This window comes from Nicotiana tabacum, unplaced genomic scaffold (genome assembly GCF_000715075.1).
Source record: "Nicotiana tabacum cultivar K326 unplaced genomic scaffold, ASM71507v2 Un00022, whole genome shotgun sequence".
Lineage (NCBI taxonomy): Eukaryota > Viridiplantae > Streptophyta > Magnoliopsida > Solanales > Solanaceae > Nicotiana > Nicotiana tabacum.
In genome coordinates this window covers 545,351-554,061 of record NW_027438260.1, presented here as the reverse complement: position 1 = coordinate 554,061, position 8,711 = coordinate 545,351, and positions in this window count along the sequence as shown.

The following is an 8,711-nucleotide window of genomic DNA, read 5'->3' as shown; positions in this document are numbered from 1 at the left end:
CCAAATTTCTTCAATAACACGGACTCGATTTTGTGAGGAGCCAGATCATTTCCTTTCACCGCCGCTGTGTAGGTGATGATGTATTCCTATGGATCTGAGGTCCCATCGTATTTTGGCACTTCAGGCATTCTGAATCACTTTGGGATTAATTTCGGGGCCGCACTCGATTTGCACGGTAATTGAATGTACTTTTTCGAGCTCGGGCCTTTCAATACAGGGGGTGCTTCCGGGTTTTGGTCTATGTGGGCGTTTACTTCCTTCATGAACCGCAAGAGTTCCTCCTTGAACGGATCGTTATTACTGTTGAGTCCAGATCTGCTCCCCCAGCCCCGTCAGAGCCAACTTTGCCCCTGGGAGTGTTGTTGTCGACTCTCTGCGTTGTTTGGTTCGTAGGAACAACGGGAGGAACTGTATCTCGCCTATTTGCATTATTTGAAGCGCCCGATAGCGCTCGTTTTAACTCTGTCATGACCTGATCCTGCCGCGTGAGGTGGCCTAAGATGATTGCCTGTTGCTCTTGCAGGATCCTCATCGCGTCTGCTACGTGCCCCTGGTCAGCATCATCTGGAGTCGCTTCCCGTACTCGTCTGGGGTACCACCCGTCATACACCGGCGTAACATCTTTCCCCTCATTGCGAGTATCTCTGATTGAGTCCTCAAAATAGGGATGTTCCCCCTGAACCTCAGGATCACGAGCATTAATAACGGTATTGATTGCCATTTTTTGGTGAAGCTTGTCTATGGAGAAAAAGTAAGGACCAATTTTAATCGCACGGCTGTCTAGGCCCCACGGTGGGCGCCAAACTGTTTACCCGTAATATGGTACAGTTGAATTTGTTCGTGGTTTCTAGACAGATGAATCAATTTGATCCCAAAAGATAATGAATTAATCAATTTTCCTACAAGATACTTAGCTCAAATATAAATAAAACGATAGATTTGGAGAACTCTGAAACAGGTTTCCAGGCACGATGATAATAATAACAACAAGTTAGAGAGAGAAATAGTATCGAGATGCTGTATTAGAATATGTTCTTTGATGCCTAGAAAATCGTGTCTTACAATGATAATTGAGCCTATTATTTATAGCTCAGTGGGCGTAGTGGTCTGGCCCACCACTAATGACAATTATTAAAGTGCGATAATGGAAACCTAACGGTAAACATAAATGCTCAGATTTCTTTAATGAGCCGTTACTCTTTAATGCTGTGGAATATTCTTCATTAAATGTCATCGGGTGCAGCATGCTTAATGCCCTTACGAACTTGCCTTTCTCGGTGACACACGAGGTAGTTGTGCCCGGTTTTCCATCCTCCCGGTTTTGATTCCACGTGTCCCCTTCTTAGGTGTCCACGTAGCATAACATATTTTACCCAATATACCTATGAGTCTTTCTTACTTGAGATGTGATATTTTATTGGTTATTGATCATAATATATTCCATTCGAGGTAGTTTCGGCATTTGAGGATTTTGCATTCACTCTTATGTGTTTATCTCGTGTGACAAAATAAATAAACATGTTATAAACAGACGTAACGTCTTTTTTCTCCAGCTTGTAAAATACCCAACACCTAGAAATTAGGTTAGGCAAATTAAAGAGTACAAAAGGGAAACGAGGACGAGGAAGAGGATACAGAGTGGAATCAATGGCCATAGATTATTTACAGAGGAGATATCGCCAAACTCAAAATGAGAAAACAAACAAACTAATGTTTTCACATTATGGAATTATAGACTAATATCCTTATGCTGTCAAGATTTTGAAAGAAAAGAAATGTCACGATAAATTAAAAGAAAAGATTAAAAGACAACAATAATACATGTTGATCACAAAAGAATAAAAGGTACATGTTTCCGTATGACAATAATACATACCCATATACTAATTCCTTTTTATTATGCTAAAAATAAGAGTCAATATTACCGTCTGCCAAAACTATTTCCTTTTTTTGGTTCGAAAAAATGATGATAATTCCTTCCCGTTTTTCTGTTTTAATTTCGAAAGTATGAGTACGTTATTCTCTTTTCTTTTTTCACATTTATATACTACTCGACTGACTTGTAGCCTGTTTATCCAAACTTCTTTTGAATCAAAATTTTTCTTTTTCAAATTTTAGTGTTTGGCCAAACTTTTAAAAGAAATAGTTTATGAAAAGCAGAAAAAGTAATTTCTTTCCGAAACACATTTTTTTGAAAAGCACTTTTGAAAAAAATATACTTAAAAATACTTTTTAGAAGTTTGGCTAAATACTAATTGTTGCTCAAAAGAGCTTTTGAAATTAATTAGTCAAATACAACTGCTTTTTATCCAAAGTATTTTTTAAAAAATATTTTAAAAAAAATACTTTTCAAAATAAATTAATTTTAGAAGTTTGATCTGCTATTAATTGCTTTTAGTTGCTAAAAAAAAAAAGATTTGCCATCTGCCAAAACTATTGTCCGCTTTTAGGAAATGAAAAGACATGTTATTGCGTAAAAATAGGATTATGGTAACATGGGCCATGTGAGAAACCCAATACTTAATGGAGTAGTCTATTCAAACTTCAAAGTCCCAATGACGGCCATGCCGGCGAAGATGACACCAGCGAGGAAGCAAGTTAATTGCCCATTTGACGCCTGTTTCACCTACCTTTCTCGTTCTTTTTAAATCCTTTGCGGCAATCTTATTGCTAGAATGTATATTTGGCTTATAAAAATCATGTTTTAACCGTTAAACTTAAGTCAAATTACAAAACACGTTTAGGTAGTGCTAAGTGTGGTAATTTTAGCCTTAACCCATTTGACCCGCCCTATTCATCTAAGATTGGAATGGTTATTGACCCGCCCATTTGTTGAACTCAGCATATTTTAATTCTTAACCCAATCCATTTCAATCCATCTAAAATTGGGCTTGATATTTTGGAGTTTTATAACTTAACCCACAAAAATCATACTAATTACCCTTGCCAAGCCATTTACTTTTATACCCATCAAACTAATTACTCTTCCTGCATATTATAGCTTTTGTGGGTAATTGCCTCTTTTTCTCCTATTTTTTTTTACTTTATTTTTTGTTTTTTTCTCCTTTTCTGTTCATTTAGTTTTTTTTCCAATCATATTGTATTTTTTCCCACCATAATTTGATTCCATGCTCAATTTTGGCTCAGTTCTTTAATATTATTCTCTTTTTTTTGTTCATTTTCTTTATTTTTGGCTCCTTTTCTAATTTCATTTAACTCTTTTTTCTTTTATTTCCTTTTTTACACAATATAAATTTATTCACATTTTTTGCTCCTTTTCTTTATTCTTTTTTTTTTCCTATTCAATAATAAAAGATAACTCATACAATAAATATTCGTTTTCCTTTTCTCTTGTTTTTCCTTTCATTTTTTTTCTTTTTTCTCCTTTTCTAATTTTTTAATTATTTTTTCTTTATTTCCTTTTTTTTCATAACCTAATTCTGCACACATTTTTGGTTCCTTTATTTTTGTTTCTATTTATTTTTTTCTCTCTTTATTTTTTTACTATATATAAAAAAAAAGATAACTTATATAGTATATATTTTTTATTTATATTTTTCATATATTAATTATTAAAAAATAACTTATTCTAACCAATAGTATATCAAAATAATATATCAGTATTTGTTGAAGTATACTATGTAGTATGCTATAATACCCATATGGTGTATCATATACTGACATGGTATCGTAGAGGATTGGTTCATTTCTTCAACAAGAAAAATAATCATTAGTCCTCATATAATATTTACATGGTATTTATCTTATATTAACTCGGTATCATAGAGGTCTGGTTTATTTCTTCCAAAAATACACTCAGTCCTCTATGACACCCGTATGGTATATATCATATTCTAATAGGGTATCAAAGAGATCTAGTTCATTCCTCCCAGAAAAATACTCAGCTACCTATATGGGTCAAAATTTATCTTTAGAATATTTAAGCCAAGATAATACTAGGGGAAAGGTTCCCATGTCGTCATTTGTCGAAATGACCTAAAAAGCTGCGAAGTCTGCGGTCGAAGAGTCGACGAGGGCCGAAATCGAAGAGTCAACAAGGGCCAAAGTCGAAGAGTCAACAAATGGTCGAGGCCAAGGTCGAGGTCGAGTACTTTTGACAGAGTTATAACGGCTAGTTTCAAGATAGGACATTAAAAGAAATATTCTACTGGATATTTTCTGCACTTGTACTATTAGGGTTTCTTAGGAACATGTTCACTATAAATAGAAAAAGACACAATGATAGGGGGCATATGATATTTATTTTATAAAAAATACACTTTGACTTGAGAAAAAGAATTGGATCTCGTTGTGAAGATACAAACAACACCTTTTCACTGAGATTCTTGTCAATACTTTTCCACTAGATCCGAAAATAACTCAAATATTTAAGGGATTGTCATTGTCAGAAAGAACATCCACGTATTCCATCCTTTCTTGGGTGACTCATTCATTCTATTTACTTAAAGGTCATTTGTTGTTATTCATTGATATTGAATGCTACACTATTGCCTTTGATTTCTTGAATATTTATTGCATGCTACCGCCACTATCCGACTATATCTACATAGCATTTGTTACTTTTTTCAAGAATTCATCTTAGGTAAATTCTTTTTAGCGAAGATTAACCCTCATTTATATAAATTTAATTATTTGAACCAAGATCTATATTTTTTGGTCAAATAATTTGGCACCATCTGTGGAGATTTCTTAGTTAAAATTTTAATTTCCTCTAGATCTACAATTAACGCAAGTCACTAACGCCAAAAAACACCGAGATATCCTTTCTTTGTGTATTCAAAACCCTACATGGCATGTAACCAAGGAGAAAAGAAAAAAATAACAAGTGACTTCCCAACTAACCTCATGAATGTCATCAACAAAAGCTGTAAAACAGTAGGTGAGGACACGCCGCCCAACGCGTCCCCAAGGCGAGAAAGGTCACCACCCCCACACTGCAGCATAACAGAACCCAGAAAAGGGCCCCCACGTCTACAGAGGAATGGACGCCCCCAGCTGTGAAAAATCTCCTCGAGGCATGGCTGACCGACACGCTAGCAAGTTTCCTTAATAAACCCGCTCCAGGCATGACTGCAAAAATCGCAAGGACTTGCACGATACAATAAACAGACGAGCAGTGCAACTGACCCATCCCTCCAACGATATGTATAACTCACAATGTTACTGATATTGCAGGTGACAGCGCCCTCGCTGCCATTCTAAAGAGGATGGAAGAAATGGTGAATGAAAATAAGGCACTCCGAGACCAGATAAAAGAACACCAAGAACGAGTTGACAAGATACCGGGCGCTCCTAAGTTGCTGCCGAAAAAGGACACCGGCAGGTTCGTAGAGCAGCCATACAACTATGATGCAGCCCTGCATGCCATACCAAAAGACCTTCAAAATGCCGCCCTACCTCAGGGATATATGACGGAATGACCGATCTTGAAGTTCATGTGACTCACTACGTCACCGCCGTGAAAGGCAATAACCTCGACAAGGAACAAGTGTCCTCCATTTTGCTGAAGAATTTTGGCGAAACCCTCACGGGAGGGGCATTAACATGGTATTCGCAGCTACCAGCCCACTCTATAGAAACTTTCGAAGAAATGGCCGATAAGTTTGTAATCACCCATGCCGGAGCCAAGAAGGTCGAGGCGAGAGTAAATGACATATTTTCTATTAAGCAGCCCTTGGGAGAGGGACTAAGGGACTTCTTCACCCAGTTCAACAGAGTAAGGATGACTCTGCCAAACGTATCCGAAGGGATGATGGTCGCAGCTTTTCATAACGGGCTGAGTAGAGATGGTTCAAGAGCAACTAGAAAACTGTTGAGCCGATTGATGAAGTATCCTCTATCCACTTGGGATGAAATCCACAATGCTTATTGTGTCGTGTTCCGAGCAGACGAGGACGATCTCAATGGACTAACTCACCGACTAACCTTGTACAAGATGAATCCATAAAAGAATGAAGAGACAGTGCCAGAAGAGTTCATCCAATTCTGTAACCTAACAGGGAACGACATCAACCATATGTCAGGGCGGTCGTCGCACCCTTCCTCTACTATGAAGAAGGCCTGTCCAGGCCAAGGACAAGGACTCATCGGAATGAAAGAGGTATGCCTCCTTCATTATCTGCTCACAATTTTTATGTGTTTCCTACAGAAATAGTCTACGCTCTTGAGAAACTCAGAACAAAAGTGAAGTGGACACCAAAGATGAGATCAGACCCGAACACCAGAAAGTCTGACGCACTATGTAAGTTTCACCAAGAACATGGGCACAAAAACAGAAGATTGCATCACCTTCAGACATAAAGTCGTAAACATGTTATGGCAAGGGCACCTTAAAGAGTTGTTAAGCGATAAGTGGAGGATCAACTTCGCCAGAGGACGTGAACATCAAGGCCCGCTTAAGCTGCCATCGCCAGATCGTACCATCAATATGATCATCGACGGTGGCGACGACGCCTCTGTCAACGACGTGAAGTTCACCACCACTCACAAATTCAAGCGGTCTATCACCCACGAATGGTATGACAGACTCGAAGAAAGTATCATCTTTGACGAGTCGGATGCTAACGGTTTGACTTTCCCTCATAATGATGCCCTCGTTATTACTTTAAGCATTTTAGATACCGATGTCACACACATCAAGGTGGACAATGGAAGCGATGCGTGCATTATCCATCCCCGAGTCCTTACCCAAATAAGGCTCGAGGATAAGATAGTGTCGCGCTGCATCACGCTAATCGGTTTTAATAATGCATTTGAGCGAACATCCTAGGAAATTACACTCCCCGTCTTGGCCGACAACGTGACTCTGGAGACGACATTCCACATTATGGACTAGGCCACTACATACAATGCCATAGTGGGACGACCATGGATACACCCTGTGAGATCCATCCCATCCAGCCTATACCAAGTAATAAGATTCCCAACACCATGGGGGATATTCAGCATACGCGGAGAATAGCGCACGTCCCTTGAATGCTACTGCATTGCCTTGGACAGTACGACCATCCAACATAAAAAGAAATCAACAGGGTCGAGGTCGAAGCAAGAAGAGACCGGGGATATCATCATGGATCCCGACATGGTCGAGGCTACAGGTTCGACCATAGAAGACCTCGACCCCATTCAATTGGACCCCAACGATCATAGCAAGAATTCCTATATCAGCTGTAAACTCCAGGAACCAGGTATATTCAATCAATTCTTAATAGTTAGTGCAGATTTGTTTGCTTTCAGCTATGCAGATATGCCGGTCATCCCAAAGGAAATCGCTACACACAAGTTAAACATCGACCCATTCCACCCCCCACTAAGGCAAGTGAGACATAAATTCAACTCTTCTATCAATGATGCAGTCTGCGAGAAGGTGGAAAAACTGTTAAAAAATGGCTCCATCAAGGGTTCGAAGTACCCCAAGTGGATTGCCAACGACTAATGGTCTAAAAGAAAAATGGGAAATGGCGGATGTGCGTGGATTTCACATACTTGAACAAAGAATGTCCGAAGGATTCGTTCCCGTTACCCCACATCGACCAGCTCATCGACGCAACAGCCGGGCACAAACTATTGAGTTTTTTAGACGCTTACTCGGGCTATAATCAAATTTTCATGGAGGAAGAAGACCAAAATAAGACCACGCTCATCACCCACCAAGGAACGCATTGCTATAGTGTCATGCCGTATAGACTGAAAAATGCGGGAGCTACTTATCAAAGATTGGTAACCAAGATGTTCAAAGACCAGCTCGATAAGACCATAGAGGTATATATAGACAATATGGTGGCCAAGTCCAAAAGGGTAAAGGATCACATAGATCATTTGAAAGAAACTTTTGACATACTCAGACGATACCGAATGAAGCTGAACTCGGAGAAATGCGCGTTTGGCGTAGCCTTGGTAAAGTTCTTGGGTTTCTTAGTGTCGCAGCGAGGGATCGAGATCAACCCAGAACAAATCAAAGCTATTGAGGGTATACCTAAACTCTTAACTACCAAATAGCAAGTCCAAAGTTTGATTGGTCGTATCGTCGCCCTATCAAGGTTCATCTCGCGGTCGTCAGATAGATGTCATAAATCTTTTGGCATACTCAAGAAGGACAACGGCCTCGAATGGACTTCTGAGTGTGTCCAGGCTCTACAAGAACTAAAGGCATACCTATTATAACTTCCCCTACTTTCAAAACCCGAACCTGAGGAGCAATGCCTCGTCTAACTAGCCGTATCTGAGGTAGCAGTAAGCGTAGTCTTGATTCGCGAAAACAAAGATACGCAATCTCCCATCTATTACATTAGCAAAACACTCGTCGACACCGAGACTAGGTACCCACACCTCAAAAAAATTGGCTCTACCTTGGTCGTAGCTTCAAGGAAGCTTAGACCCTATTTCTAATGCCACCCCATCTCGGCCGTCACAACTTTTCCCCATAGGAGCATTTTGCATAAACCCGAGCCATCAGGGAGGCTGGCCAAATGGTCCATCGAGATAAATGAGCACAATATCACATACAAGTCGTGAACGAAGATAATGTCGCAAGTGCTCACCGACTTCAGTACAAAAATAATGCCTGAAGTCGAAAGGTAGGCCGTCCAAGCTTCCCTCCAAACACAAAACCTCTGGGTCCTATACACCGATGGAGCAACCAATGTCTCAGGGTCCAAACTAGGACTCATACTCGAGGTCCCAACAGGCAA